A 27,899-nucleotide genomic window follows, 5' to 3' on the forward strand; every position below is an offset into this window, starting at 1 on the left:
TCACATTTTCAGAGGTTAGAAGGCTTTATTCCTCCCCAGTAGATATCTTCTGACTGGCTGGCAACCTTTAAGATTCTTGGCTTTTCTGTCACATTACAACATACATGGTGGTGTCTTCTCCCTTCCCCTCTGGTTCTGTTGACTTCAGCTTCTGGCTGCTCCCCATGACTTTTCCCAGGTCCAGTTTCCTTTGCTTATAAGGACATCAGCCATACTGGGTAAGGCCACCCTCAGTCAGTTTGGGCACATCTGAACTAACAACATCTCCAAAGGTCCTTTTTACAAATGGGTTCACATCCAAAGGACCAGGGGTTGGGACATGAGCATGCTTTTTGTGATGGACATGATTCAATCCCCAGCTGGTCCTACATAAAGCAAAGACTAATCCCCATACTTTGGAAGAATAATAACATTTATTACAGATAAGTTCTCTGCCTCTCTGCTCAAAGAACTAGTACGGAGCCTTCTGCATTTCAGTGTAACATAATATACCCTCTACTTTCTTTAACAGCATAACTGCGTTGCTTAATCTTGCTATTAAAAAGTGTGAACTTTGAAAGTGCTAAGGTTCTAATTTCCAAAATGGCTTCTTCTGCTCAGGCTGATTTTAATAGGAAATATGAAAAACATGGAAAAAATTGATTAATACTTACTATTTTTCAAAGTCCATTTAAAATGTTAATATTTTAAGAAATCTGTGAGAGGTAGCAATTGTGTATTACTTCTGTTTTATGACCTTTTATATAAGTCACTTAAAACTACTCCAAATGTCATTTATCTCATCTGTAAAATGAGGGGATTGGACTACTTTATCTCTAAGGTCCTACTGAACTCTAAAAGTCTGTTGGATCAGAGGATTTCTGGAAGAGATTAAGATTCTAAAAAAATCATCCATGATAGAAGACAGGCATAGGACTTATATATTAGAATTGTAAACAAGATTTTTTTTAATATTCAACTTCTACAATCATTCCCTGCATCCAAGTCAGAATATATTTACAGGCATATTTTTAAGGCCTACAAACTTAAAATGTAAGTTACGAACAGCCTCTAAGATAAGCATTTTACATGTACTTTCACTTATTTTGTTTGAATGAAGCTTCTGAGCTTCTAAATGTTCTGAATACTAAGGAGATAATGCCATAGCAATCTAATCTGGATATAAAAGGAGGAAAGATATTATGGAGAGAATAAAATAATTCAAAACTGTGCCAACTATGAGTCATACATGTACAAAACAATAGGAAATGCAAAACTATGAAATGCAAAAAATGCTCCTAGGTAAATAACTTTTTCCAAATAATTCATCCGTGAAATTGAACTAATTTTAGAAGAAGAACAAAAAAATTCATCCTGTGAGGTCAAAATAACTTTCATTCTACATGCAAAATTTAAATGATAATGAAATGAAACTACATGAATGGAAGATTTTTGTCTCTATATCTGTTACTTTATTTTGAAATAATTTTATTGCAAGTGACAAGAGAAACCTTAAAAGCATTTCTACTGATTAACAAATGCAATTTGAGGCAGAACTCTGTGTTAGGACCACAGTACTTGTCAGGAAACTTCCCTGGTTTCCTGCATGTGTTCCAGCAATGTACTTAGCATGTGATCTTCATGTGGCCGCAAAGTTTCCCCAACTGTTTTCATAGCTCATAAAATGCTTAGGGAAGTGTTTATAAAAATTGCTCAAAGAAATTGGGCCACAAAAAGCTCGAACTTCATAGATCTCCGTGGTCGAGTTTTAATTTAGTCTTTCAAAGAAAGACCTTTCTTGTTGAAAATACACTGGTAACATCTGTATTTCAGGTTTTCTTAGAAGATCAAGTGAAAAAGAAATTTTGCCCAATGTGTTTATTACTTGGCTATCACTTGAAAAATGTGATGCTTCAATTACTCTTCTCATGAAATCATGCACACAAATGAATTCTCCCTTTTCCAGTAACATCACCCTCCTTTTCCTGGTCACTTTCAGTTATCTGACCATGGCAAAAAAAATTGATGTCATCACAAGCATAATAAAATCTATAAAAATTCCCTTTGGAATCCACTGCATGAGCTCTCAAAATCAAAGTGTACCTTGGATCTGAAGTCCACTACTTACAAGGGCTTACCTCTAGCTTTGTAACAATTGAATATTTTTTCATATACGTTGCTAAGGGATACATTCCCAGAGAAGCACCACAAACAAGATTTCAGTTCATAGCTATCTGGAGAATAATTGAACTGAGCAACAGAAAAACATTGTAAGTATCAGATTGCCTTTTCTATGTGGTTTTGATGCTTTACAGGATAAAGGGTGGTACTGGACAATCTGAGTTTAATAGGATGTGCAATCTTTGCTCTGAAATGCTGGCTTGGAGCTCTACACTTGGGTTTTAATGCTGAGCTTCATGCAATATAATCTGTGCAGTACAAGTTAATATATATGCAACATATGAAGTGTGTATGTGTATGAGTTCATTAATGCAAACTGTGTAGGAGGCTGTCAGACCAATGCAAAAGGAACTTTCTCATCTTCGAAGTCCATGTCTCTGGCAAAGTTTCTTGGGGAACTTAATACCCAATCTGCCGTTTTCAATGATTCAACTGGTCAAGTTATTGTAACATATACATTTTTTAACCAGTCTAGATCAATAATTTGGGAAGAAAAGGAGAAGAAATAAAAGATATGAAAAGATCCTCCATTGGTGACAAAATGCTACAATTTTTGCTTGACAATTCACAAGCTGTATGTGGGTAAACACATGGACTTTTATGAAAATGCCCTTGTAACCCTCCTATTTCACATCTCTGACCCAAAGGAAAACTGTAATGGAGATTACCGTCTTGGTTATTTGCCTTTTAAAAAGATATGAACTCTGTCAGCACATATGAAGTTTTTTTCCTTTTAAACTAATGTGCTTAGAGGACTAAACAATTAGGGAGATTTGGAGTCCTGATGCCAAGGGTCATAAATTCCCACTTCACAATTTATATACAAGATCGGCTGTGGACTGTGTCCTCTGCATTCAGTCATGGCTCATTACCATATGTCTGTTGAAATTTTTGCAAGGGAGAAGAAAATTCAAAATCTTCTCAAGCTCCTGCTGTGTTTCTAGTAATTTGAGGATGGTGAACCTAGCCTGCTACCTCACTCCCACCTCTTCAAAATCCTGAGAGCTGTAAGACTACAAACTGCCTTTAAAAGCTTGAAAATGATATAGGTAGTGTACCAGAAGGGTTAAATGTGTAATGTATTTCACAGAGGAGGTCTAGCCATAAAGCCTAACAGAAAATGGAAGAATGAACCCAATTTGTAATGTAAGAAACATTATTTGATTTAGGAATACACTCTCAATGAACTGTTCCAGCATTCAATTGTATCATAACTTACATAATGAGATTTCATGTACCTCTTAAGACATAAACAAGTAAAAGAGACAACAGGGTTTTACCAACTCCTTCATTGTGAAATGAGAAAAATTTGGAAAAGCACAATGCGAGTTCAAACTCATCCCTTTGAGGAGTTTGTAACCACTCCAAGACTTGGTTATCATTGTCTGAATCAAGAAGGAGCAAATAAAGTTAAGCCTATTTCCAGAAGGAGCCATCAACAAGGATCACACTCATTGCTGGTCACTGCTTTGGCCTACAGAAAATAGGCAAAGTATGGCTAATCTGTCACTGAGATGAAACCTACTTGGAACACTCTACCTCCAAAGGCAATAAATAATTTTATCAAATAAGAAGAACCTAGAAATTTCTCTTATTTTTGAGAAAAGAATAAGGCTCTGGGTGAACTGTAAGTGGTCACAGTAGCTTGTAAAGGATTTGGAGCCATCATAAAATGTTTCTAATGAAGATCAGGTGGAAAAGAAAGATGGGGTAAAAGCCAGTTCTCCAGGGCCCCAGATGATTTTAGGAAGGAAAGTGTTTGTTTGCTAATGCTGCTGGAGTGCAATATACAAGAAATGGGTTGGTTTTTACAAAGGGAATTTATTAGGTTGAAAATGTACAGTTCTAAGGCCATGAAACTTTGTCCAAATTAAGGCATCAACAAAAGGATCCCTTCACTCAAGAAAAACAGATCGTGTCAGAGGTTCTTTGTCACATGAGAAAGCACATGGCATAATCTGTTAGCCCTTCTCTTCTGAGTTGTTTCCAAAATGGCTCCCTCTGCTCCTTGGGTTCTTCTGCATCTCCAAATGTCTGCATCTGTGTTTTCTCCAAAATGTTTCCTTCTCTTAAAGGACTCCTCTAAGCCAATTAAAACCTACCTTGAATAAGCAGGGTTACATCTCCATCTAATCAAAAGGTTACATCCACAACTGGGTAGGTCACATCTCCATGGAAGCAATCTAATAAAAAAGCCCCACTCAACAAGAGGTCTGCCCCCACAAGATTGGATTAGAAGAACAGGGCTTTTCTGGAATAGATATCAGTCACAAACGAGTACAGAGAGGAATTCAAAATTTTAAACGAGCAGAAAAGTATGGGAACTTCCAAGGAGAATGGACATCCCAACAAATCTGAACAGTTTCCATCTTGTTTGGTATGCTGGAGCACACCAGCTGATTGTCAACCTTGGTTCTGGATGGAAAAACAAGCAGCTATAAAAATGGCTCTGGTAAGAACAACTGCGTCAGTCAAGGCATGTCACTCCAATATGATTTTCAATGTCATTTGGTGTCACAAAGTTATTCAAGTGAGCGAAGAGCCAACTATTTGCCAGGAATCAATTAAGCTGTTGCTACTACAATAGGATGCATCTTCCCTTATGCAGAATGATCACAATGTTAGTGAAGAATGAGAGAGAAATAAGAAACAAGGATCAAGATCCAGTCTTTGGAAGGAAACTGGCAAAATACAGACTCTGGTACACCACTTGAGATTCAGAGCAGGGCATCACCTCTACAGGGAAATATGGCAAGAAGCAAAGTAACAACGTGGACTGCAGGTAGAAAATCAAGGCCACATGTGGAGGGCCAATCTGTAAATGGGAAGCGGGTGCTGGAAATTGGAGGCTACATTATCTCCTACATAAAATCTGATTCAAATATGATTTTTCTAGTTTAAGAAATATAACTCAAGAAATTTTTATATTCTCCTAGATTTACAATCATTGTTTTTTTTCCTCTTTACTCCTGTCTCTCCTTCAGATCATCTGTTACCTGTATTTGACTCTACTTTTGACCTTTCATTTCTATTTATCTTCAATCTCATTGTTTTCATCTTTCTGAATATTTCTTCTTCATTCTATGAGACTTTAATTCCAAACAGTATTGTTTCCAATTCAGGAATTCCTAGAATTACCCAGCATTATATATATGATACATTTCCAGTGTGTTTTCTAGTTACTAAAGGAGGACAAGGACAACATAAATAATAAGGCTTAAAGTTGTTTTTATTTCTCCTTTTATTATATATTAAGTTTTGTCATCTTTTACCACACATTGCCTAGAGAAATAAAAAATAATGTTGGTGTGTGTATGATGACAGCCTTAAGGTTTATCTGCCCAGCAGGGGTTCCCATTCTCCTTGGTTTCTGAGAAATACCTCTCCCACTCCATGTGTTCCTAGAGAGGTTGCCAATCATGTGTCCTACCCCACCTTGCCAAAGGGGTCGGCACATGATCAAGTTTCAGCCAATCATAACACAACATCCTTCCATCACAGTGATAGGATTTGTATGGACACAGAATGAAGCTTGGCCATCAGAGTCCTTTACTCTCCTGGCCGAATCATAAGTTCTAATGAAGTACACCTGGGATTACTTTTCTGTGCCATAAGAGCCTGTCTACATAGAAGAGAAAGGCCAACACATAAGTATGAGTAGTGACAAAGCCAAAAGATAGAGAATCCAAGCCATAAAAATATCATTTGAGCCTGGATTCTAGCCTTGACCTGCACATTATATGAGCCAATAAATATTGTTCTTTGTTTAAGCTAGTTTAAATTGGGTTCCAGTCAAGTTACAACTGAAAGAGCCCTGGGGTATATAAATGTCAAACACTATTAACAGCAACACAGCTGATATTAACACGGAGTCTCCATGGCTTAATGAAAAATGACTAACGTATGCTGCTAATACTTGCCAGAAATTCCTGATGCCCCATGCCAGTATTGTTGCACATGCTCAGTGAGGTTGGTAAGCATATCATCAGTTACTATGACTAATAGAAAGATTTCCAGGTCACTGATATCTTGATTTTTTGCAAATTTAAACAGGGGTCTGGATCATGGATTTTGGGTATAGAATGATGCAAAACTTCCTGAAATGAGGGAGCTATACAATGTTGGACATGCCACAGTTAAGTGGTAAAACCATATTCTGCCGAAGCCAGAGGTAAAATCTTACAGTCTTACAGTCACCCACAAGTTTCTGTTTCTATATTTTCTACCAAATGAGAGGAAACTTTTTTAGTTCATATTCAATCTGGAAACTGTCCTCCTTTCCAACTATATAGGAAGTGTGAAATATTATCCTATTGCCTCCCACTGTATGTCCAATATCAAAGGAATTCATCCACCCAAACAATATTTATTGATGGCTTAATATGTACCAGACCATTTATCATATGGTAAGGATAGCAGTTGGCACGACAAAGTTCAGCCCTTAGTGGTGGATGTAGGAACTAGACCCATTAAATGATTAATTTGTTAGTAATAAAAGTTATACAGAAAAATCAGTTTGTTAAGGAAATAGGAAGTAAGTCTTCCCTGAGGAGGGGGCATTTAAGAAGATATCTGAAGGACATGAAAAAGTAACATAGGGGAGGGCAGAAAATTATACATGTGAAGCCCTCAGGTAGGAATGAGTTCAGCATATTCAAAGAACAAGAATCCCAAACAGGCTGGAGCAGAGTGATTGGGGCCTCATGATCTTTGGTGATGAATTTAGTTTTATTCAATATGAAATGCTAAATCGTTGGAGGGTTTTGACTAGAACAGTAGCAGATTACTGTGGGGATGGGGGAAAGGCAGTAATGGTAGAGGTAGGGAATTAATAGAAACCAATTAGGATGCTATTATAAGCTAAAAAAGACCATAAGGTGGTTTGAATTAAAGGGGTAGCACTGGAAGTGGTGAGAAGAAGTTGGCTTTGTGATAAAATTGAGAAGTAGAGTGGAAATGACTTGCTAACATATTGGCTGGGGGCTATAAGGGAAGAAAAATAACCAAGATAAATCTAGGCTTTGGGTGAAGCAGCTGTAAATTATGGTGGCATTTACTGAAATATAGAATGCCAAGAAGGGAGTATGTTTCCAGGTAAAAATCCAGAGGGTATTTCTGCCTCCTATGACTGAATGGAACCTGAGGGGGCAGCCAGACCCCAACATTCCCTATTCCCAGCATGACAGGGAAGCAAAGAAGTGCTTTGTACTGTCTCAGCAATGAGGCCTGAAACAGTCCCTACAGAGTTTTCCACATCCAAATGTGATACTGAAGCAGGTAAATATTATCCCTACATCCCAAAACAACATTGGCATGGCACAGAAGATTAGGGATCTCAAGATGTGCTGTTGGGAATAAGGGACAACACATCAACAATCTATTGCAAGACAACAAAATCTTCAGAAGAGAGGATATCTCAGCAGAACCAAGAGGAATCAATGATAATGATGCAGACAAGGCACATCATCTACTTCACCCCAGCTACAGCCCAATGCCTAGACATGATATAAACTCCAACTTCCACCCTTTTTCCACTGTGGGAACCAGACAAAGTACTGGGAAGATGTAAAAGAATGATCCATACAAAGGTTTATCTTCATCATGCAACTGAAGAGGGGCTTGTTATAATTCGGTTACAGAAAAATAAAGACAGCTACATTGCTCATCCCTTGAGTTTGTGGGCTTGGATTATTATCTTCTGTATAAGGGTAGAAACTCCGCCAGAGCTGATTGGCATGGATGTTTGATAGCCAGAATAAAGAAGGAAAGTCATCAAAATCCATGAGAACTATGAGACATATTCCTTCATCAAATTTGACCAAAGGTTGAAATGGGAATTAAAAGTCACTGCTAGACTACAGAGAAAATAATTTAAAATAATGTCAGAAAAGCATAAAATATTTGTAGATAATTTTTAAATATTCAATCTAAAATGAGCTAATGTAGTAAATGGTATAATTGCCAATCCTTAACATAGGTTTAATGATTGTCAATTAATTCATTTGTTCTGTGAGATACACATGCCACTCCAACTGAAAATGGCTGACACGATGCAGGTGCTCAGAAAGGGTAATTCAGGTAAGCAGCATCACTTGTCGAATCTTAGCTCAACAAGAACTATTCCTGTCTATGTTGGTGCATGGAAAAACAGTGGAGATTTATTTGTAGATTTTTTATAATTATATGCTATATATGACATTGGTCTTGAATAATCCAGTGTTTTCTCAGTTATCAAACATTTTTTGCCTGTTTGCTTGAGAACCGTAAGGCTACATCTATCTGTTCAATATAAGGAACAAACACAGATTCAGATGTTAACTGTATTCCAAGGTGAATAGCTGTCATTTTGAGTATCTAATGATGTAGAATTATTACTTTGTAAGCCTTTACTATAAAAGTCTAGTGGAATTAATTTGCATATAGAAATGTTTAAGGCTTTTACTTAAAAGAATTCCTCAAAACTTTGGTGAATTTTCCAGGAATAATGTGAAAGTACAGAGTGATGATATCAGAAGCTAGGGCTGCTCATTGCTTTTTCTTTAATTATTTTCCTTGTTTTATCAAATGACATGGAGCTTCATAGGATTGTCTGGTGAGTTCATGTTTTGTTGATTCCATGATCCATTTCCATATCCTAAAATGTAGAATCAGATATGAAATTTTAGAAAATAATGGTTCTAAAAGGAAATTTAAAATTTTTCTAGGAAAAGAAGATAATCCACATGGAAGGAAATGACCATGGAAAATATTTTAATGAAAGATTAGTATTTGGCCATATATGGTTACATCATTGACCATCAGCTGTGAACTGACCTGAAAAAAAAATTAAAAATTTTGAAAACCTTTCATTATAAAGAAAAACAAGAAGTATACTTTCTTTACTTAGGGTTATGGGTACAACTATGATGCTCTTTTTCACAGGGCTTTCATAGTCTGCACAGAGTGCCTTTTTCCACAAGCCTATAGTTCTGGACCAATTATCATGAAATTCAAACTGAATGGAGTATATATTACTGCTTATCTGTTTGTCATTTTTAATTTATATTGCTTTACAAAAACAGAATATCCCAAGCTATCAAGTGAAATTGGTACAATATTTGAATCCAGTTGGGATGACATTGACTTTCCCAAGAAAGTCCCCATTCCCTCAAAAAATAGCTTTGGAAAAATCTCGTGCCAACTGTATAATTTTTGAAACAAACATTTCATGGTGGTTTCACTAACTTTGGTGTAGGTATCGAATGAAAACAGTTTAGAAGCTATTCTTTTTTATCTTATTAAGCATAGCCAATAACTTTTGTGTTTTCATGTCCAGAAACCCTTTTTTCACTCATTAATACAGCAGCCTAATTTACTTTTTAGAAATTATCTTCCCCCCAATTCAAACTATTTTAGCAAAATTAAACTCCCAACTGTCTTTTCCCCTTTCTGCCTCTACTGAGAGTTGGATTCTATCTGTCCCAAGACCTGATTGTTCAGCTCTTTGTTAGATTCCATGGAATATCCCATATGCTTCCAATAAATTCACATTTTTTTTTAGTTAGCTTAGCCAAAGAGTTCTGATACAATATACAATAATCAAAATCAACTTGTATTTCATTCTTGGCCATTTAGGAGTATTGCCATAAATGCTGCAGTGTTCTAAACCATGTTGCCTGTATTCACTGGAATGAAATAATATTCCTGAACTTCAACAAATGTCATTTGACTGAGTATGGTGTTGAAATAAATGCACTAACCTGTGGTTCATCTGGTACATACATTTTCTGTGTTCTGCTGTCTTTCCATGCCATCAACAATTTTGATATTAGAAATGTTCTCATTTTTTTTTTTACATGTGGGAGACTCTCTTAATTGAAGAGCATTTTCTTGGGCCACAACAAATATTAAATTTTGTTCAGTCAAGAGAAATTGTAATGACTTTACATTTTATAATACTTCATATTGTACCAGAAAAAATCAAATATCATTCCATTTACTCTGTATCATTCCATGTACTCAGATGACAAAACTGAGACTTAAAGAGGTTAAATGAGTTTCCCAGTCACATATTGGCATATGACAGAAATAGAACTAACTTTTTAAATGAAAAATCCGAAGTCAGTTCCTTTACAGTTCCATTATATTTTAACAGATACTCTAGAGAAGATCTGCTTTCTAACTTTCTTTTAAATAGGATCTGATGCATTTCTCCCAAACATAATATTAGGAGGCAGAAAGCTTGGCAAAGGACTAATGAATTTCCAAAGACTTTCCATTTGCTGGGGCTAAAACAAATTTGATTTGTCCTCACTCAGATTCAGAAAAATATATATATATACTTAGGGAAAATTAACAAACTTCAAGAACACTAATACTGAAGCTCACAGTAATCTCTTAACACTCCTTCCTGTCATTTGTTTGACTTTTTTTTCAATCTGGCTGAAATGTGCTGTTGAGACCCTATAAATACAGAAGACACACTAAGAACTCCAGAACCAACATGCATATAGGACATTTTTAAATGTCTTCTTTGTTATTTTTCCATATTTAATTTTGTACTTAGAGCATTCATATTACTGCTTTTAAAATTATGCAATAAGTTTACAGTTCCTACATCAACTCCTGAATTACAAACTACCCCCAAATAGAATGTCTTACAAAACAAACACCATTTATTTAGCTAAGGATTCTGTGGGTTGGCCATTTTAGTTAGGTTCATCTAGATGTTTCTTCTGGTGGGCTTAGCTGGGATCATCCCCAATTTGTGGATACTTGGTATGTTGACTGAGGCTGGGCTGGTTTTGTTTGAGAAAAGTGGGTCAATTGGAAAATGTGTCTCATATACAACTGGCTCGTCAAGCTTTATCAAATGGTGGCAGTGACAGGTTTCTCAAGAGAGAACAAGCTCCGTATGCCAGTGCTTTTCAAACCCTGATTGCATCATGTTGGATAATGTGCAATTGGCTAAAGCAAGTTACAAGGTCTGCCCGGAATCTGTGGGAAGGTACTACCGATAAGTGTGGACAGAAGAAAAGGGATAATTTGTAGTCACGAATCTGCCACAGTTCATTTATTTGTTGGTTGGTTGGTGTATTTTCAATGCTAGGCCAGGTTAGTTCTGTCTTGTGAAGTATATTCTATAAACATGGGTGGCAGTCCCAGAGCCTGGGCTGCCTCCTAAACAGACTGTAACAAACCTGCTTTAGCCAAGAACAAAGGTGAGAAAGTAAACAATCACTCTGGAGGTGGAAGAACGTAACCACAGATGTAAAAAAACCACATTGATAGTGTCTTAGTCTGAAACAGGAATCTTACTGAAACGTGAGGTCTTAGGCCCTTTAGTGATTATACTAGAGACCTGACCTCATGCTATATGGAATGTCTTTGTTCTAAAATCATATTTGCCCCTTGTGCCTCCTGTACGAGGCAGAGTGCCAAACCTCCAGATTGGCCCACCACTGGAGAACTCCTCCTGTTTGTAAGTTCCAGTAAATCTGCATCTACTTCTGTTGCCTGGCATGTGTTCTGTTCTAGTGGTACCAGCCCATGCTCTGCACAAACTCAGTCTGGCCCTGAACAGCATGTTGATGCAATTTCCACTAAATTCGAAAATTGAAAAAGTTAGACTGTCTTTTTAATGATCAATTTAAAGCCATATCCAATTAAAAATTGAATGGATACATTCTGAATACTTCAAATGTTCCTAAATTTTCATTTGTTCACAGCACAGACTAGGACTAACTCCAAGCATAGGGCTACATTTCAGTTTTTTTAACTTAACCAAAATTTCTATTTTCTGGTTAAGAAGAAACATTATCTTAGACTTTAGCACTGTTCTTCATGTCCATCGTCAGGACTAGCACTTGGCTTTCTTTGCAGGGTCATTTTTACAAATGCACACATATACTTACAGCATCAATCTGTAGTACTATTCTTACCTCAATTTGGTTGGGTTATTTCATATAGGATAAGTAGAAAGAAAAAATACCATAAAGCAATCAAGAAGCTGAGTTGTCAGCTAGGCTCATCCACTAGTCTAATGTTTTTTTTTTTTTCAAAATACTAAGCATATAATTCAATGAAGTTCTCAGCAAAATTACTGGTGACTACTCATCATGAACTTTCAGGATCTCACATTAAGAGTTAATTAATGTGAACGGACATTCGAGAATAAACTTGGAATATGTCATTGGTAACAGAGTCCAGCAGGAGTTAGAAACAGGGTAAGATAATGGGTAATTGGAGCGGAAGGGATACAGACTGTGCAACAGGACTAGATACAAAAACTCAAAAATGGACAGCACAATAATACCTAATTGTAAAGTAATCATGTTAAAACACTGAATGAAGCTGCATCTGAGCTATAGAGTTTTTTTGTTGTTGTCGTTTTTTACTATTATTACTACTTTTATTTCTTTTCTCTATATTAACATTTTATATCTTTTTCTGTTGTGTTGCTAGTTCCTCTAAACTGATGCAAATGTACTAAGAAACGATGATCATGCATCTATGTGATGATGTTAAGAATTACTGAGTGCATATGTAGAATGGTATGATTTCTAAATGTTGTGTTAATTTCTTTTTTTTTCTTTCTTTCCATTAATAAAAAAAAAACAAGAGTTAATTAATGTTGACTCTTCTAATGTTGTTAATTTTAACAAGAATGTTAAATCCTTGACCACCAAGATTATATCCACTATTATTCTTCATCATCAAGAAAAGATTTTGAAATGTGTGGGTACATTTAAATATATGGACATATATGGGTACTGGCTCCATTTTGAGATGGGAAGTTCTATTATAAAATACATAACTTGCTTTAAGAATACCAACATCATATGAAACCTCTAGATAATTTATACTTATAACAAATTTGGTCTAAAAATTATTGTCAGTGAAAAAGTATACCAGACACTTAATTGACTCTTTTATAATTCACAGCACTTCTTGGGGGGGGGGGGGGTTGGCATATTTCTAATACATACTTCCATGTGATGTGTCATTCATAGACCCAAGCTTCTTAGAAGTATTTCAGTAGCACCCTAACTTAAAGGCCTGTTTCAACTCTAAGCAATGTTAATTCCAATGCAAAAAATAAAGTGTCACTAAACTATTTACTCCGCTTAAAATGGGATAAAATATTTCTATGCCACATTAGGAAAAATGTCAGTCTCAATCACCAAGGAAAAATGAGCCAGGGGTAGCTATAGAACAGCTTTAATAGGCAATGGAGGAGAAACAAGGAAATGTCTGGGAAAGCACTTTGATCTCTGCTGGAAGTGTGAGTTACAGTGAGTATGAGATGTTTCACCCTTTATATAGAACAGGGACTCAGGAAACTTTTCCACACTGTTGGTTGGGTCAGACAAAGGGGGGAAGTTTTCTGGGAAATGAGAAACTAGTCTATTGGATTTACTTTTTCTGTCACACCATATGGTTGTCTGCTTTCCATGCCCCCCACCCCGCCATGTCCTTCACTTTTCCCCAGCAAGTTCCTCGCACCGTCCAACAAGCTCCTTGAATTATGGTCACACATCTACACACTGGTATTTGAAAAAGATAATAAAGAAACACTGTAATGTGCTACATTTGGACAGCCTTCTCAGAGAAGCAAAACAGATGTCAAGAGAGGGGGACTATCAATCTGAAGCTAAAGTGGGAGGAGAAAATTAAAATAAAAACTTCAAAATAAATCATTCGCTATGGAGTCAGTAGATGAGAAAGTACGATAAAGTGGGGTAGCAGCTCAAGGAGGAAGGCACAATCCAGCTCAAAATTCCGTTTCACAATTAGAATTTGTTTAAAATGTCACAAGTGCCTCTTTTTAAACAGGATCATCTATAGATCCACAAAAGAACTGCAAGAGGGAGAATTTCTTATGAAACCAATCATATCATTGGTCTCTTTCGAAAGGCAGGTCCGAAAGCCAGTTAGGACTCTTTAACCAGTACAGATTCATATTTAATATTCTCAAGCTCCCATCCTCCAATACCACCTTTGACCCCTTCTACACATTTGTTCAATTGCCATATTGTGGTTTTGTCTTTCCTCCTCTCTTTCTTTCTCTCTTTTGCATTTCTTCATTTCCATGGGTAGATAGATTGATAGATAGATAGACAGACAGACAGACATAAATAGATTATAGGTAGGTGATAGAAAAATAGATTATTGATAGATGATAAATATCTATCTTGCTGTTTTTTTAAAAATATGCCCCTTTAAACTACAAGGCTCTTAAAAGTAGAAAAAGAATTGGTTCTTCAATATGCTCACCCTAGTGCTTACTTCATATGGTGACTGCTGAGAAATACTTTTACACTGTCTAATGAAATGATTCAAGAGCTTTAAACATCTTTCACAAAATATAATGGGAAATGTGCATGTAACTGTATATATACAATGAGAACCAAGTGCTTTTGAATATTTTCAGAAGAAAAATGCCAAAACCCTGCTTGGAAAAAACATGTGCCTTTATTTTATTTCAGTGGTACATCAAGAGGCGCACCGGAAGCCAAAATTTAATATTTTAAAAAATATAGAAAAACACCCAGAATCAGCAATTTATTTCTGTTTTTGTAAGTGTTATACTTTGGCACTGGAGAAATTATATTGCTGGGGCAAAAAGGCCACATGTTCTTGATTCTGTGGCTTATAATTTGAAGATTTCATAGTACCAAATTATATAGCAAGCATCTGATTCAGTTAAAGTTCAGAAAGCTCTGGTTGTGCAAAGAATTCATCTGGTCTAAATCAAAGTGAGTGAGAGCTTACCAGAAAAACAGGGAGAAAACAGCTATGTTGGGGTATATAAAACTGTCAGGTCTCTAAGGAGATGAAATTCCAGGAGAAGAGGTGGTTAATCTAATTTGAATCTCATTTACAAGGCTTGTCTCCAGAGGTAGAGTATTAAAAAGGAACTAAGTCAAAAACACTATTTCTGGGCAGTTGTGATGGTGGCTCAGTGGCAGAATTCTCGCCTGCCACACCAGAGACCCGGGTTAGACCCCTGGTGCCTGCACATGCAAAAGAAAAAGAAAAAAATACACTACTTCTGCAGTTCCATGCAAGACTACATCAACCACCTTACATGGACAACTGCCTCTCCAACTCAACCTCAATCCCACAGCACCGTCATCAATATTACCCTCATCCTTTACCAAAATAAAAGACTCATTATTTTTCCAAGATTGCATGCCTTAGCTTTTTACATCACTTATACGAAGATGCTCTTGCTATCTATACCTTTCAAATTTAAGCCCATTTACTCTTAGACATTAGAACAAATGCAGATACCAGTGAATTATCAAAATATAACAAAGGTGATTTCAGGTTGACCTAAAGTATGATCACTTATAATTAAGAATGATAAAACAAAAGAATAGGGAAATACCTCAAGTGTACAGATCAAAGAAACACAACCATTTTTTCTTACAGTTTTAGATGATTTTGTAATTCACTTAGGCATGGTTGCCTTGTATACTGGTATAGTCTCAAGCGATGATAGAATGTCTCTCTGGATGGCTGAAGTTGTTTAAATTTAATCCATGTGATAGAGACAACAGGCTTTCCATTTCCATACTCCCAATGATATGAAAATTACTTCATCTCAAAAGTCTACTGAGAGGCCAGTAAAGCCACTGTAATGCATTAACTAGCCCTTCAGGGCCTCTAGACAGTGGTTGTAAAGTTGTAGGTCTTCAGATGAACACTTCAAGGATTGCATGATGAGTGCCTTCCCCAAAAGAAAATGTGAGTCACACCATTTTTACAAGGCTATCTTCTTCATGAAGAGAGCCTGAAAACCTGGGACAAAGTGTTGCCTCTGCCAGAAGAGCATCACGAGGCATATGAAGACATCATGCAAAAAAAAAAAAAAAAAAAAAAAAAAAGAAGTAAGGAACCCTGTGTAATTAAAGTTCTAATTTACTATTTGGAAAATAGGCTTGAGGAGTAAATTCTTTATTGTCCTGATGAACAAAACCAGAGTGGTTGCTATGAAAGTTTTCATAACCCAATATTCCTGGGCACATTTCCCTTTTCTGGGTACCACGTTGATATTGCTACATCATGGTTGAAAATGACAAAAACATTTTCATTCAAATCTTATTCATATAGATATATTTAATTATATTTAAACACCATATGGTTCCCCATATCATTTTGAGCTGAAGTGTTAAATGTCTACAGGGTTGTGGGGGGGCAGGGGATGACAAAATAAAGGGACATTATCCTTTTGCCATGCAACAACATAGCAATTAAAATCTTGCATTTTATATTCAACATGGGTTTATTTCATGTAAAGTATGAAATTATGATAACTGAGAAAGGTTGTTAAAATAATTGGATAAATCTCAGAAACAAGTATTTATTTTATAACTGAAAAAAGTATTTGGCTAATTGACTTAAATTGAGGAATGACATTTTCCCCAAAAATACTTATTTTAAAAATATGTTATTGTTTTTATTTTAGTTTTTCTAGTATCTGTACTGTATTTTGTTTTGAATTTTTGCATTTTATCTTTAAATAATAATATTTTCCATTCATTAAGTAATTTATTAGAGGAAATATATGCAAGATAGGTCTTTAAGAATTCAATAAAAAGGGAAGGAGAATTTTAATGTTTCAAAGGTAAATGTTTTGACAAAATGTTCTTCTATTTCTGTTTCCACATAATTCTGATTCTTTTTTTAGGGTGTTGCATGGTCTGGGATCTCACCCAGGTGTCCCACATGGAGGGCGAGCACTCTACCACTGAACCACTCTAAATATTTTTTTACAGCTAACAAAAAATAATAAAATCAAAGTGGACAAACATTTTATAAGGAATCTAATTAAATGTATATTAAGAAAAAAACTTTAGGTTGTTACTCAAAAGTCTGACTCCAGTTCTTTATGTTGCAGGTTCCTGAAACTTTCATGCAAATATAACGATAGCAGGTCCAGATCTGTTTTGTGAAATGGCACACTTATGAAAGATAATCCTCGTTTTAGCTACTTACCCAGATTTTGATAAAAGTGAATAGAGTCTGTGGTAAAGTGAATAATGCCACAGACACAGTTATTTCAAACATAAGTTTTCTATAAAATACAATTTTGTTGAGATATATATATTCATATACTAAATAATCATCTAAATTGTACAATCAGTGGTTCACAGTATCATCACATAGCTGTGCATTCATCATTAAAATTGATTTTTGAACATTTTTATTGCTCCAAAAAATAAAAAATTAGAGTGAAAATGAATACTCAAAACATCCCATATCCCTCCCCCACTATTATTTGTTTATTTATTGTCTTTTTTTTTCTTACTCATCTGTCCATATACAGGATAAAGGGAGTGTCAGTCACAAGGTTTTCACAATCATATAGTCACACTTTAAAAACTCTCTAATTCTGGGTTTGATTCCTGGTGCCTGCCCATGCAAAAAAAAAAAAAAAAAAAAACTCTCTAATTCCATGTGGGGGACGCAGGTTTGATTCCTGGTCCATGCACTTCCCAAACAAACAAAAATTCAACAAATGGTGCTGCAATAATGGGATAGTCACATGGAAAAAAGAATGAAATAGGACCCCGGCCATATAACATACAAAAAAAAAAAAAAACTCTATAATTATTCAATCATTTTCAAGAATCAAAACTATTGGATTACAGTTCAACAGTTTCAGATATATCCCTCTAGCTACGACCAACAACTGAAAGGGGATGTCTATATACTGCATAAGAATAACCACCCGTATGACCTCTTGTCCCTATTAGAAATCTCTCAGTCACTGAAACTTCATTTTGTTTCATTTCTCTCCTCCCTTTTGGTCAAGAAAGCTTTCTCAATCCCACAACGCCAGGGCTAGGCTCATCCCTGGTAGTCATGCCCCACACAGCAGGGAGGGTAATGAGCTTACCTGTGGAGTTGGCTTAGAGAGAGAGGCTATATGTGAGCTAAAAAGAAGTTCTCTGGGGATGCTTCTTAGGCATAATTATTAGTAGGCTTAGCTTCTCCTTTGGAGGAATAAGTTTGATCAGGGAAATCCCCATGATTTCGGGTCTGGCCCATCAAACTGGCAGCCCCCTATGATTGAAAGACTATCAAGTCTTCCCCAGGTGGGGAAGTTTAGTATTTTCACCTTTTTCCTCAGGCCTTCAAAGGGACTTCGAAAATACTTTTTAATCTTTTGCCTAGTTTACTCTGGGATATATTGGCATCCCTCCAACCTGTACAAACCAATATGATCTCACACCATATTCAAGGTTCCATGTAATTATGGTGTTTGAATAAGGTGACCATACAAGTTAAATTAGATAGTGTTCTACCAAAAATATAAATTTTGTACCAAATAAACATCTCTTCTTTTGGTCTCACACAGAAGTTAGTTTTAAAATACAGTCAATATTATGCTTTACCCTTTAGTCTGACAAGCCTAGATTTTATATACCAGATTGTAACGATTATTAGACAACGTCTGTTGCTCAGTTAAGAATGCAAAGATTTTAGATATTTGTAAGAAACTACCAAACTGTGTTCTCTTTTTCCCGTGCAAAATTTAACTCCGTCACTAACAAATTCTATACAACCTTAACAAATAATAATAACTATAATGGAGACTTAGTTCTTCAATCTAGTCTGATTTTTTTTAGTAATTCCTTTTGTAAAAACCTTTGGAACTCTATTTTTGCAACACATCACTGGAAATGCAATTCCCATCAAGTTATAATGTGGTTCTCAGGGTACAATGGCTGAAAGTGCTACTTTAGAAAAAAGTATTTTAACATAATATTCAATACCAATTTACTATGAACATGCATGGAAGTAAATGCACAGCCCATAAAGCAAAAGTAAGTTAATTGCCAAAAAGCTGTGCCAGAGACCACATGAAGGCACACAGCTGCTTGCTAAATCACGTTTTTGATGAAAAAAATGTCAATCTGATTTTGTTTTCCAAAGCATAAGATTGTACTGAAGGTGACTTTTCCCAATGTCAACACTTTCAGGGCATTTATCCTGGTGCTTGAAGACCACAATTGTAATAAATAGACATTCTGGGACCTTAAACACATCCTGCTGTCCCTACTACCTTACAAATGAATTACTCAAACTCTTCATTTCTGGGGTCAAATGCTAATAACCTCAGTCAAGCAAAAGGGAAATAATTAAAACATCTCCCTAGTGTCATTGGGTGAATGCCACTAAGAATTTTCTGTACATATATTAAATTATGAAATGCTGAAGGAACAAAACTATGTGATTTCAAATTTAAGATTCACGAAGAAGATAACTTCTATGTAGAGAAGGGGAAGTTAGATTTCATACTGGAAATGAGAACATATTATAACATTTTCTATTCATTTAACTTCAAGTTCCTTTGAAAGAGTCATGTCTGGCTATAGCCCCTTCTTGCCTGCAAATATTGCTATTTTTGGCTTAAAGTCCTTTGTCCTCCTCAGGAAGGAACTCAATCAAGCCTCAGGCTTAAATTCTACATATGTCATATTCATAACAGAATCATGGCACCAAATGTCTTACGCCTAACCACATCAAATCATGGTATGCATGGAGAGGCTTGGTCTCCACCCATCACTGGATCTTAGCTTTAAAAGTCTGAGTCTTTATTCACACACCTAATGAATATTTGAAAAGATAAGCTCCCAAAATAGATGGCAAGAGTTTCATCAACTTTTAAACAAGGGATCACAAAAGTCGGAAAGAGCTTACTTGAATCTGACCAGAAAATACTTGCCATAATTTAAAAGATGGCCACAGAAAAAAACAACAACAACAAAAAAAAAAACTGCAACCACAGAATGACCAAAATTAGGACAGAGGTAAAGTTTGTAATATTGCCATAGTTTTGGAGAGAACACACTCAATATTTTCTATTTATCTTCCCAGAACCCTTCTATCCACACCACTCCTGCAGGAAAAAGTTCAACCTTCCCAACTGACTTTACTTTCTATCCTACATGCTGCCAATGACAGTTATTAGTCATATGCTCAATATTGGTCATATGCTCAATTAAGTACTCATTTTCTAGACTTCTTGCATATTTTGACCTCTGCTCAGAGGCAGTTAAGACAGGTAGATATTCTTTATGCCTTATTTTCCTCAATTACATATGAATGAGACCAAGTAAACTAGAAGACATATATAAGAGATTGCAGAGTCAAAGTGCAGAAAGAACCTGGATCCTTGTATGACTGCATGGAGCATTCTCTGTCCTTCTTACTTGCATTGAACTTCAAAATAAGGAAAGGCTTGGAACTCATGTGTTACAGCATTTATTCTATCCTCATTAATAAACTACTCCTCTTTTCCCCAATTTTTCCTCTCTCAACGTCACACAAAAACTCTAGCCTAAAAAACTCTAAACTGAAGTAGAGAGAAGAATTGAGTCTCTGAGCAAGAAGCCATGAAAATAGTATCCACCAAATAAAAAACATATTATCCAGCAGTTTCATTTGTTATTTAGATATCTAAGCTATCACAGTCCTGTGTATCATCTAGATTTACAGAAAAATATTTTTTTCGTAGTGAAAGGAGGCCACCATGTCCAAACCAGTAGGAGCTTTGCAAAGGATCTCTCAGTTGGAGTTGTTCTTTGTATCTTCCTCACTCATGACTTATCCAGTGACCATTCTAAAACCATTTCCTTGTTTGCTACTATAACTCACTTATACGAGTGGAGATGTCTCTACAGTAGGAAAATGACCTTGCAGGTTCACGGAGAGACTAACAGTATGAAATGGAGATGAGGTCACCTTATACTGAACTCCATAACTATGATATCAGAATCATTGAAGTGTTAAATCATGTTAGGCCACTATCTTTGGTCTTGCAGGAAATTTTCATAGCTCTACAGGATAATAAAATCTTTCATGAACCGGAAAAAGAAGGAAATTCAAGTAGCCAAGTAGAATTAGCCTTATCTTGTAGATATTGCAATATTGCAGAGTTTCCTACATTTAATCTTTGTTAGCAGTGTGTTTCAATTCTTTGGGGATGAGAAACATAGGGAATATATTAGAAATATAAACTCCACTGTTTGACACACTGGAATTTCAACCATTGTTTTCGGCTGGAAAAGTATAAGATAATAAACTTAGATGTTCTAAGCGTGGCCTTTGGCACTTTCTTTGTTGATGCTATCATGAACACATATTAAAAGTGAAACAGAAGATGAATAGTTTACAGGGTAAAGAAATATTTTCCATCTACACAATCTATGGTTTCAAAGCTCCCCTAAGGCTTTAAAATGAAGTCTACTTGGTGGTCTCAGCTCTAACCCCTGGAGAATACGCTCCACATCTCCAACACACAACACCTGATTCTGCAGAATTTGACGCTTATCTGCAGCCTCCACACAGAAGAAATGTAGGACTTGACATGCATGGAAATTAAATTATCTTCTACCCCTAGAGACATGCTGTCCTCCCAGGTCAGGGTTACATTAAGGTCAAATGAAGGAGCTCACATTTCAACCAATTCCACTCTAGCTGTGAATCGACAGAAAACACATCCTTTTGAGTTCTTAACACTCTGCTACATTTTATGAGAGCCATCAAAAATTAAAAATAGAAAAATGCATTAAGTAAATCAGTAAACTAGTAGATGAAAACCAGTTTTGCACTATTAAACTAGGTGATTGCTATAAATGTCAGAAATTGCCTCTAAAGTGTGAGTTTCCCACAAGTTCTCAAATGCACATATAAAAAAAATCATAGACAATCATAAAAATTCTGCCTCAGTTGGCAAAGACTTATCCTATTAACTTTCAATGTAAATGTCATAGAAACCTAGGAATCATTTAATTGGTTCATTGATTAGTAATTTATGATCCTAGGTCTGAGTGGCTTACATTCAATCAATTAGAAACATATTTTAGGACTCATCATTAAGGTCTTTACGAAAATACAGAGGCATTTAAAACATGAGATAATCTTTTAAATCAGAACTCTTTATTCATATTCATGGATGCCGATTGAATGCATCATTATGTTAGACTTACTTAAATTTTATACATTTTCAAATAATATTTTCACTGCTAAAAATAGGCTGTTTTATCTTTCCACTCCTGGTCAATTTCTTCTTAGCTGATATACCCAACCATCTATGATTGTAAATCTCTGCCAAATCAGGAAAGTTAAAAAAAATAAATCTGAGTGCAACAGCATTTTTCAACTCATTCAGAATGCATTACATTCCACTCTAAACCAAATTTGAAGTTTTTAATATATTTATATCATTACATGTACAAATGAAGATGATTTGGTTCAATGTCTATGAAGATACCTACAACATTGAATGCAGATGATACAAAGTTTCTGGATTCCTAGAAGACACCTTTTATACTCTTTTTTGGTTTACCTAACCCAAGTCCTAGCTATTCTGTGAGAGAAACAGTGTTAAATAAAGTTTCTTTCCTTCCTCACTTTACCCACAGCCTCCACAGAAGATCCAAATGCCTTAAACTGTGCCACCCTATGGACAGCAGCAGGTAAGATCAGGCATGTACATCTTCAGAACTCAGACCATCCTTTCAAGAATGTGCTTGAAGGGCTTAAAACCATGTCTTCATCACTCAGTTCTTTGGTCTATTTTTTAATTGACATATGCTGTTAAACTTCTTGCTCCAAGAATTTTATGCCTGGGGCTTTCCTGATAAATCAGTATACACTCACAGCTAAGCAACTCTACTCATTTACAGAATTCAATGCAAAAAAAAAGGACTCCTAAGAAAGGGAATACAAAGAGAAAACAAAATATTTCACAAATGAACTGGCAAGAGTAATATTAAGACAGTGTGTCACCCAGCTGACCTCTTGCTTACAAATGCCAATTATCTTCTATTAATTTATCTTTTCACTGATCAAAATAGAAAAGACATTTTCAATAAGTATATAATATATATAATAAGATGATTTAAATTGCAAATAGTCAAATTATTTAAAGGAGGGAAGTCTCGACATCAGTTGGCTTATGAGTGCAACAGTAATTTTTCCCACCTTGTTCCAAACAGGATTTCCCACCACCTAATTGTTTTGGAAGAGGTTATTTTCCATGGCAGAATTTTCCCACCATGTGTCTATGACCCCAGCCTAATCTTGCTTAGCTTAATCTCTAAAAAATCATTCCCATCACAGACTCCCAGACTTTAGAATTCTGTGTGCCCAAATACATACCTGGGTGGAACACAGCTTTCTGGTTAAAAATGCAAAACCTCCTAAGAAACAAAAAAAACGTCCTGACTAGGCCCAAGCAGCAATCTCAGGAGTGAGTGGCAGCAGCAGCAGCACCCAGAGAATTATCCGACCTGAAGCACCTATGCTCCTGGCCTTTGATGTTATGAGAGGACAATTTGAGCTGACTTTCTCTCCTCCACGGAAACTGAGATTAATAGGAAATACATAGGGTTCCCATTAGTAAGAGACAAATGTATTCTCCAAATATTGCTTATTGTTGCTCATTTATTTTATTTCAATTAAGACATAATAATACAACTAATATGGGCTGATTATAACAAAATAAATAGAAATAATCACCTTCCCCAATAGCAGAGCCTTCACCAGAGAAAAGTGACCCACCAGACCATTTTTTATATGCTTAAAGATATAGACAGCATAATAATCAAAACTTTATAGTGCTTATCATGTGTCAGGATTTGTACCAAACACTTTTACAAAGAATAAGTTATGCAGTCCTGATTGTCAACCAAATGGGAGCCCAATTTTACAGAAAATACAATTACTATCCCAATTTTATAGACAATAATACCGAGGCACAGAGAAATGGAGTGAGTGGCCCAAGTTCACATGGTTAGTGAGTAATAAGTAAAGTGAGGGTGGACATGAAGGGCAAGTGGTGGTGGGAGAAGAGATGGGAATGCTGGCCCTGTATGGAGGCTAACTTAGAATAGATATGAATGCAGCTTTAGACAAAGGTGAGACATGGATGTAGTGTGAGACAATTTGTATTATTTTCTGTTTTCTTGCATTAATAAGATCATCCTCTAAATGTTATTTTGAAATTATCTTTTATATTATTCTGACTCCTTGAGATATAACTTACACACAATACAATTCAACTGCTCTACTGCACATATTACATGAGTTTAGTTGATTGTCATACAATCACCATGACAGTCAAAATACAGAATATTTCTATCACCCCCAAAAGTTCCCTCCCACCACCTGGACGTTCACCCCTCCCTGGTAACCACAATGCACCTTCTCTAAGACTTACTTGTTAACTTATCAATATATTTTAGACATCTTTTATGGAAATGAAAAGGGTAGAGTAAATTCCAGTGACTCCGCAAAATATAATCTAGATAAAAATATAGATAAAATCTGACTTAACATTTTCATATATTTATAACAAAGTTTTCACAGTACATTGAAAATGGAATTATAGAATAGATTTTGTGCCATGGTCCTCTCATATTCTTCTCTTTCAAAATCCATAGCAAATGCAAAACAAAAGCAGTATGGACCACACAATTTTTCTCCAAAAAGATTGCCAAGTATTAGGAGGAAATAATATCTGTTAATTTGCCCTCCTTCAGCTTGCTGAGAGACAAAAAGGGATATTAATGAAAATTAGTGAAAAGGAGTGGAGAAGGAAAAGAAACATTAAAAACACCATAAACTTATCTGTATATTTTAAAACTACATAAATAAGATTACTGTATATGACGGTCTTGTAATAAAGAATTACTCAGGGCCTGTCCTCTAGCTAAGAGGTCAAGTCTTAAAATAGTAAGGGAACAACCAGAAGACAAAAAACCTGATGATTTGGGGCATGGAAGGGAAAGGATCTTTGTAGGTTCTTGATGCAAGAAATGGAAGAAAACTTGAATTTTATCTTCAGCATCACACAACCTTCAAATACCAGACTTAATATTCTCATTTAGCTTTCCATAAGCTTCTACAGGGTTTCTAAGAAGACCAAATATTTTTTTTCTCCAGATTAATTTTTTTGGTAACCCAAGTGTACCCAGGGAAATCGACAAATCTCATTCATTCACACACGCATGGAAAGATAGCTAAGGTTGTTGACTAACAAGCTAATAAATTGTAACTCAGCCAGCAGCTGGTTATCCTGGAATTGCTTTGCTGTGTATTGAAATGACAGAAGCAAAATTCTTGTAGTTTTCCTGTATGGATTGCATCTTGTAGAATATAGAATTTTAAAAAATAATAATAATGCTATTTTACTAAAAAAAAATCTGTTATAGTTGTTTAGTATATCCAATTAAACATATTGACTTACGCAGGTATAACCTGATGGCAGACATATCACCTGGATGGGATAATAGAGTTTTTAATGTATCCTTGGAAAGGTTAATACAGCTTTAGGCTCATAGATCAACTGCTGGATGGTATTTTGGAGATGCATTACAGGAAAGAGCAAGCATCCTTTTCCAAAACTCATTCTTTTTAAGAGCTACTTGAGAGCCAAAAATTCCGAGTGTTAAATGCCAGGGAGCACTCTAGGAGGAGTGTGTGTGTGTGTGTGTGTGTGTGTGTGTGTGTGTGTGTGTGTGTGTTATGCAATGTTCTGCAGCCTCAGGATAGCAGAGAGATCATGCTGCTGCTTTCACTGAAGATGTCAGTCCTCTTATTCTATCTCTTTTTCTGTCAAATGTCTTCCACCGCAACACCTAAGGAAGTATCATTTCATGAAATTTACTTCTGATCTGAGGGATTTATTTCTACCATTGAACACTCAACCAAACATGGTCAAACAGCTTAAAGAATTAGGAGCCTTTGCTCAGGTTTTACAGCCAAAGAGAGCCGCAGTTGTGGAATGTTAGTGACGGCATCTCATTCTGCTTTGGGGGGAATCAGTTTCCAATCATGAGCACAAACACCTCAGTGAGTAACAGAGGGTTGTAGGTTTTCCTCCTTCTGAGCCACTTCAGCACTTCCAGCCCTAAAGGTCAGCACAGTAAGCAATGGAGAGAGGAACACAAATTGAGCGTGTTTGCTTTATTATTTTACAGGTTTCTTCATGCTTGTCCTAGTTACAAGAGGATGGGTTATAGAGATTAGGGTATCTGAGTGGAGAAAATAGCATTTCTAAATTCAGGCAGCAGACTCAATTTAAAAGAAGACTTAAAAGTACCCATCTCAAGACTTCAGTAGGAACCAGATTGCAATACACCAACTAAAAATACATAATAAACTCTCAGAGGTTATATCTGTTTAATACTTTAATTTGAATTGAGACCATATTGGATTTTCTCTTTACTGTACCAGACAAATAATGTCTAATATTTATTTAACTTCATTTTGAACACTCCACACAACCTCACAATTGCCCTATGAGGTAGTGTATTAGTTAGGGTTCTCGAGAGAAACAGAATGAACAGGGAACACTCGCAAATATAAAATATATATAAGTGTCTCACGCGACCGCGGGAATGCAATGTCCAAATCTGCAGGGCAGGCTGTGAAGCCAACAATTCCGATGGAGGATCTGGATGAACTCCACAGGAGAGGCTCGCTGGCCGAAGCAGGAATAGTCTGTCTCTTCTGAATCCTCCTTAAAAGGCTTCCACTGATTAGATTGAGCATCACGCCTTGCAGAAGACACGCCCCTTGGTTGATTACAAATGGAATCAGTTGTGGATGCAGCTGACATGCTCATGATCTAATTCTATGAAATGTCCTCATCGCAAGAGACAGGCCAGCACTTGCCCAACCAGACAAACAGGTCCCACCACTTGGCCAAGTTGACACATGAACCAGACCGTGACAGGCAGGCAGACATTTCCTTGTTTTATATGATAAAATTGAAACTTGAAGAGGTTGAGAGACTTGCCCCCAAAACAAACTTTTTAAGTTGAAGAACTGGTGTTTCAGTTCAGTGACATTCTACTACTCCAGAGTGTCTCCTAAGGCATTAAGTCCCCAAATGAAGAGGTGGTGAAAGTATAGAGGGTGAATTAAGGAGAATACTGGAATTTTTGAAACTCTATTGATTTATAAAACTATTTATTTGAAAAGGGCTCTTTAAGACCCTGAAGCTACTAATTAATTGATTTCTTAATCAATTAATTAGACTCCCTTTATCTTTTCTGAAGTCCTCAAGGGTAAATCTTGCAGAATGTCCCACAACTTGAAATAGGATCTTTCTCAGTCAGTAGAAGCCAGAAGATGGAAATAAGGAATGAGGCCTTGACAGTGCTGAGACAGGAGGCATTAGGACTTTTGGTAGAACCTGGGGATAATCTGGTTCCTGGCATTAAAATAATTCAATAAAAAGTATTGAACCTTTTAAAAGAAAACAGGTAGTAATTTTTAAGCAACTATGAAAAACCATATTTATTTATTTTAATCTATAATACTAATTTCTATATGAGCATGGATATATATGAAGTTGAAATTTTCACAGATATTCCAAAGATGGATATTTGAAAATATTAACAATATATTCAAAACTAAAGGAAAAAAGCATTTTTTCAAAACAAAATTAACCATATATGAATTCTGAGGCTCTCATTAGAAAGTTATCTTCAAAACTGAGATGACTGTAATTTCTCCTTTCTTTCACAGTTGTGTCAATTGTTTAATTCCACTTGTCACGAACTCAATAATGTTGCTGGCTGGCTTACTCTAGTAATAATGTGAGATTACACCATCTGAGAATGCACTGAAAATAATCAGGTGTTATAATTAAGCTCAGAAATGAGAGTTTCCCTTCTCCCCAAGGTTCCACGGTTGCCACTATCACTGGGTAGCCTGGTATTGGTTAAATA

The sequence above is a fragment of the Tamandua tetradactyla genome, chromosome 24 (genome assembly GCF_023851605.1).
Source record: "Tamandua tetradactyla isolate mTamTet1 chromosome 24, mTamTet1.pri, whole genome shotgun sequence".
NCBI classification, from domain to species: Eukaryota; Metazoa; Chordata; class Mammalia; order Pilosa; family Myrmecophagidae; genus Tamandua; species Tamandua tetradactyla.